Genomic DNA, 6,539 nt, shown 5'->3' with positions numbered 1-6,539 from the left:
GTGGTGAAATCAACTGGTTGATCTAGGTTGCAGTTCTGGGTGGCAGTGCTGTGGAAAGGAGGAGCACTGGTGGGGCAGAGCTAGTGGCTGCTGTGGAGAGGGAGTTCTAGTCATAGTTCAAGAGCAGAAATCAGTGCTTATGGTTGCTCATAGACCAGAGTGCAGGCCAGGAGAAGAGTAAACACCTTTCCTTTGATCATATCATTTTAGAGAAATTGAGAATTTAGAGGTCTCTAGAGATATCTCCTGAATCTAGGGACAGAATACCCTCCACATAACAAAGAGCTCAAAAATCAAGTAATTGGCTGGGAAAATGACTAAAAGTGGGAAAAATAAGACTTTAGAAGGTTAATTTCTTGGTCAAAAGATATTTTCTTACAATGAGGAAGATCAAAGCATACAAACAGAAGAAGATTGCAAGGTTAATGCTCCTACATCCAAAGCTTCCAAGAAAACTATGAACTGGTCTCAGGCCATGGAAGAGTTGAAAAAAGATTTTGAAAATCAAGTAAGAGAAGTAGAGGAAAAATTGAGAGGAAAAATGTGATTGATGCAAGAAAATCATGAAAAATGAGGTCACAGTTTGTTAAAGGAGACCCCAAAATGCTGAAGAAACTAACAACTTTAAAAATAGACTAATCTAACTGGAAAAAGAGATCCAGATAGCCAGTGAAAGGAAGAATACTTTAAAAAACAGAATTGGCCAAATGGAAAAGGAGGTCCAAAAGCTCACTGAAGAAAATAGTTCCTTCAAAACTGGAATGGAGCAAATGAAAGTTAATGACTTTTTTAGAAATCAAGAAATTACTTGGAGCCAAAGAAGTGTTAGGTGAAACCAAAGCCGTCACAGTCCACATCGCCATTAGCCAAGACTCTGAGGTGGATATGGTGGAGGTGGACATAAAGGAAGTGGAGCTCAAGGAGCTGGAGGCTGAGAAGCAGCCCATCAATGGAGCTGCCCCACCAGCCCCTGTCTTAGGGGCCAAGAAGAATGGTGATCAAGGTCAAAGTGGGTGACCATGAGAGGCTGATGCTACTGTCTCTGTGGCTGCCACCAGGTTCATGGGCCTGAGCTGCTTAAGGAGGCCGGGAGCCCCATCAGGGTGTGCACCCTCTGCTCTCTCCTGACTGGGCTGGCTGGGCATGCTGGCCAGCACTGCTGTTATCACAGTGCAGGTGCCTGGCTACTGCAAGCTACTGGTCCAGCATTGGTGGCACCAGCATGCCCTGTACAGGTATCAGGCCCTTGAGGGACTTCCAGGGTCAGCTCCATAACAAAAACAGGAGTCTGACTGAGGTGAATGCATATCTTGAATACTTGAATACCCTCAAAGTGAAGGCTCTGGTACTGGGGCCCATTGACAAGAACCTTGAAGATGACCTTGCTGAGACAAACCTGCTGCAAATTGACCCTATCATCTGCTCCCAGGAAGAGTTCACCCAACTCTTGGAAGTAGTCAAGAAAAAGAACCTCCAGATCATTCTAGATCTCATCTCCAACTACCAAGGTCAGAGCAGCTGACTGGTTTCTGAAGAAGGAGAGCCAAGAAGTGAAAGGGAAGATGAAGGAAGTATTCAGCTTTTTGCTGAAGGACAGTGTAAATGGTATGCAGATATACAATGTCCATAAACTTGCCACTGCTGCTTCATTTCTGTCTTATCAGAATAATCTCACTCACAGCATCAGTGATGACAGGATCCTGATTGCAGCAACAGGAGCCTCAGACCTTTCCAAGATCCTGAGCCTGCTGAATGATACTGACCTGCTGAGCAGCTTATATCTGGAGGACTTTGAGACAAGGAGCTCTTCCAAGAAAGAACTGAGAGAATTGGTTGAGAACTACCTGAAGGCTGCTGGTACAGCCGGTGCAGCTGGACATGTTCTCAGGGCAGCCACTTGGCCTCCTATGTGCCTGCCCATCTTCTCCATTTCTATCACCTGTTGCTGTTCACACTTCCCAGGACACTCATCTTTAGTTATGGGAATGAAATTGGCTTACAGGCAGCCACACTCCCCGGACAGGCTGCTGAAGCCCCCATCATGCTTTGGGATGAAAAACTCTTGGGCCTTCTGAGTCCATGAACCTCAGAACAATGATCTCATCTTCCTCCTTCCTTGGTTTTGCAAACTGAGTGACAGTTGAGGTGAGGAACAGTTCTTGCTGCATGGGGATTTTGTTGTCCTTCCCACCTAAGACAACTCCTTTGCCTACATGTGATACCAGAACCAAAATAAGCAATTTGTTATTGTCCTTAACCTGGGCTCCATGAGCCAGGAGGCCGATCTCATGATGTCCCCTGTGGCTGGCAGCCAGAAGCTGGAGTTTCCTGAGAAGGCAGCGCTGGGGCTCAGCATGCAAGTGGGATGTCAGGATGACAGTATGCTGCCCCTGTACAAGCTGGCCATGGCCCTGTGGGAGAGGCTGCTGCTCAAATTCCCCTATGTGGCCTAGGCTCCCTCAGGCTCCCCTCTTCTTGTTGATCTTTGTTGTGTTTGTATGTGTGTGTTGGCAGGGCTCAGGGGTTTGAGGGTGTTTTTTTACTGTTGAAAATGCCATGGGATGAGCCTATAGCTGTCTATTAAAATGACAGTCATGAGCAAAAAGAAAAAAAATCAAGAAATTAAAAAGTAAAACCAAAAGAATGAAAAAGTAGAAGACAATGTGAAATATCACATTGGAAAAGCAATAGACCTGGTGGTTCCAGTAGAGATAATTTAAAAAATATTGGTCTACATGAAAACCATGATAAAAAAAAAAAGCCTAAATATCAACTTTTGAGAAATTATCAAAGAAAACTGTCCTGATATTCTAGAACCAGAGGGTAAAAGAGAAATGGAAAGAATCCACTTATTACCTAATGAAAGAGATTCTAAAAGAAAAACTCCTAGGAACATTGTAGTCAAATTCCAGAGTTCCCAGATCAAGGAGGAAATATTACAGCCACTCAGAAAGAAACAATTCCCATATTGTGAGAAAACTATCAGGATGATACAGGATTTACTAGCTTCTACACTAAGGGATCAGAAGGCTTGAAATGTGATATTCCAGAGGTCAAAGGAGACAGGATTAAAACCAAGAATTACCCATCCAGCAAAACTGGGTGTAATACCTCAGGGGAAAAAATGGAACTTAAATGAAATGGAGGACTTCCAAGCATTCTTGTTGAAAAGACCAGAGCTGAATAGAAAGTTTGACTTTAAAATGCAAGAATAAAGAGAAACATGAAAAAGGAAGGAGGGAAGAGAAGCCACAAGGGACTCATTAAAGTTGAACTATTTACATTCCTGCATGGAAAGATGATATTTGTAACTCATGAGACCTTTCTCAGTATTAGTGTAGTTACATGGAAATGACACAGGTACACACATATACATGAATATGTCTTTGTATGTATGTTTATATATTGGTGTATATTATACATGTCTAGTTTATGTGTACATGTGTAAATGTATATATGTGTTCATGTACACATAGACACATACCTATATATGCACACACGTGGACATGCATAGACATATTTTGTATGTATATATGTGTACATATACACACATGCACATATGCATGCATGTGTGTGTATGTAGACAGAGGGCAAAGGGTGAGATGAATATGAAGGGAGAATACCTAAAATATAAAATTAAGTGTTGAGAGGAATATACTAGGAGAAAGAGAAAGGGAGAGTTAGAATGTAGTAAATTATCTCACATAAAAGAGGAAAGAAAGAGATTTTACAATGGAGGGGAAGAGGGGGGAGGTGAGAGGGAATAAGTGAGCCTTACTCTCATCAGATTTGGCTTAAGGAGGGAATAACAAGTGTTCAATTGTTTATGAAAATATATCTTACCCTGCAGGAAGGAAAGGGGGAAGGGGATAAGAGAGGGAGGATAATAGAAGGGACAGAAAATTGAGGGAATGATTAATGGAAGCAAACACTCTTGTGGGGGGAGAGGTTAAGGGACAGAATGAAATAAATGGAGCCCAGGACAGGATAGAGGGAAATGTGGTTAGTCTTTTCAACATGATTGGTATAGAAGTGTTTTGCATGGCTGCACATGTATGAGCTATATCAAATTGCTTGTTTTCTCAATGAGGGTGGGTGGGGAAGGAGGAAAGGAGAGAATGTGGAAATCAAAGTTTTAACAATGAATGTTAAAAATTGTTTTTCCTTGCAACTGGGAAATAAGTTGTATAGGCAAAAGGAAAAAGAAATCTATGTTGCCTCACAGGAAAATAGAGGGTAGGGGGATGCAAGAAGGGGCCAGTGATAGAAGGGAGGGCAGAATAGGGAAAGAGGTCTCATGCACACTGCTCTGGGGTGGGAGGAAGGGAGAGATAGGGAGAAAATTTGTAATTAAAAATCTTGTGGAAGTGAATGTTGAAAACTGAAGATAAATAAATTATGTATATATATATATATACACACATATACATATGTACACATACACATATATACACGTATACATACACTTATATTCATATATATGTATATATGCAGAGCGCCTAGAGAAAACCTAAAGATTTTTTTCTCCCAGATCACATTCTTCCAGAAGAAAATGATAAGATGAAAAATATGAACACCATAATTCAAGAAGTAATACAAGAAAACTGCCCATAATTTCTGAACACACAAAATGAATTATCAATTGAAAGAATTCATATGTTGCATGCAAGAAAGCAAAGCAAAGCAAAATAAAAACTTAACAACATTACAAATTCCAGGAATACAGAAAATAATGAATAAAGCTATGAAAACGCACAATGAATGAATAGTGCACAGGTACAATGAAATCTTTAAGAGCAACTGGGTAAAAACTTGCATTCATTATAACCCTCCTCAAAAGCTAATGGCTATGCAGCAGCCAGGTCCTTATGAGAGGCCCAGAGCTTGCTAAGGTCGTAACAGCATTGGTTGAGGACCTGGATTTGAAAGAATGAGGTTAGGTGACTATGGTGGAGGGTATGGAGGCTATGATGGCTACAGTGCATGTAATGATTGATATGACTTTGGATAGGATAGATTTGGAAGAGATATCAATTACTGATTTTCATGAATATCTGACAAAGATATGGATATGGTGAGTCTACTTTCCAGAATACAACAGGCCATTGAAAGCACATGATAGGATGACCTTACAGAGCTACTGGAAATGACATTTACAATTTTTTTTCTTACCATTCCACCTATTGAAATTGGACCTGATGAGGAGAAGCAGATGTCACATTTGTTGACCAAGAAATGCTGCGGTAGATATGTCAAAAGAGAAAGCAAATATGCAACACAAATATGTAGAACTGTTCTTGAAATCTACATATAGAAAGAGTCAGCAGTGATACTGACAAACATAGATATGTAGTCTTCTTCAGTAGGAGCCAGTCATGTTCTTTATGGCATGCAAATGATGAGAAGCATGGGTTTATTTATTCTTTATTTGATTTTCAGTTTTCAAGGAACAAAACAAGTATTTCTGTAACACAGTACAATAAAAAGATGCTTGTACATGAAACTGCAGATCTGTCATATACAATTTGCTATTCCCTCCAAATATACAACAATGTTATCATGTTAATTTCTTTTTTCTCTTTTTTTCTTCCTTCCCTGCTCCTCAGAGATGGCTACCATTAGATATAAATATGTATGTATATTTATGTGTATATGTGTGTGTAAAATTATTCTATACGTACTTCTATTTATTAGATGTTTCTCTGGATAGAGATAACGTCTATCTTCATATGTCCTTTATTTTAATTGATGTATTTATCATAGTCAAAATGACTTAATTGCTCAGTCATTTTTAAAACAATTTAGCTGTTATTATACAATGTTATATAATGTTATCTTGGAGGCATGGTCTTATCAAACCAGTTCAGTTATGGTGGTACAGCTAGCCTGCAGTTGAGTGGGGCTTTTAGAGGATGCTATAGTTGTTAAAGGAGCATGAGAGTGCGCAAGTGCCAGTGCAATATTCACAGAGCCTATGGTGACCATGAATATTCCGGCACAATTATGAATCACAAAATACAGCAGACTTTCCACATAGAAGATAGAACCAAAACATTCATCCAGACACCAAGAAAGCCAAATCCATCATAGTAACAAAAAATCTGTACACAATAACAATGCAGAGGGCAACACCACCCCCAAGCCTTCTAAGTTTTCCACAAACCTTCTCCATTAAACAAATCACAAGCAGGCTCCCTTAAACAAAACAATGTCTTTCGCTCATGCTAGCCAGCTGCCTGCTTGCTTACATCCTTCCTACTTCTGACTGCTCTCATGACTAATTTTCTCTCAGCTCTGCCTCCACCTCTTCCAGTTCTACCCTTACTGTTCTACCCATTTAGCAAGCTCCTCCCATCAGAGGCTCCATGTGATTCAGATTTCCATGTGACCCAGACAGGTCACATGGGCCTATTAATGGATGGAAAAGTTCTTGCCATTTAAATTACCATTACACAGTGGATATGATCAAGTTTTCCAGGAAAACTCTGTGATGTACAATCAAACATTACATAGGAAGCCAAGAAGTAATGAACAGCAGC

General features: G+C 40.2%; 1 pseudogene; it reads left to right on the top strand.

Moving 5' to 3' along the window:
• Positions 1 to 780: 780 nt before the first annotated feature.
• Positions 781 to 2,453, top strand: LOC140531933 (amino acid transporter heavy chain SLC3A2 pseudogene; annotated as a pseudogene).
• Positions 2,454 to 6,539: the final 4,086 nt, after the last annotated feature.

The sequence above is a fragment of the Notamacropus eugenii genome, chromosome 3, assembly GCF_028372415.1.
Source record: "Notamacropus eugenii isolate mMacEug1 chromosome 3, mMacEug1.pri_v2, whole genome shotgun sequence".
NCBI lineage: Eukaryota > Metazoa > Chordata > Mammalia > Diprotodontia > Macropodidae > Notamacropus > Notamacropus eugenii.
This window is presented reverse-complemented; position numbering and strand designations above follow the sequence as displayed.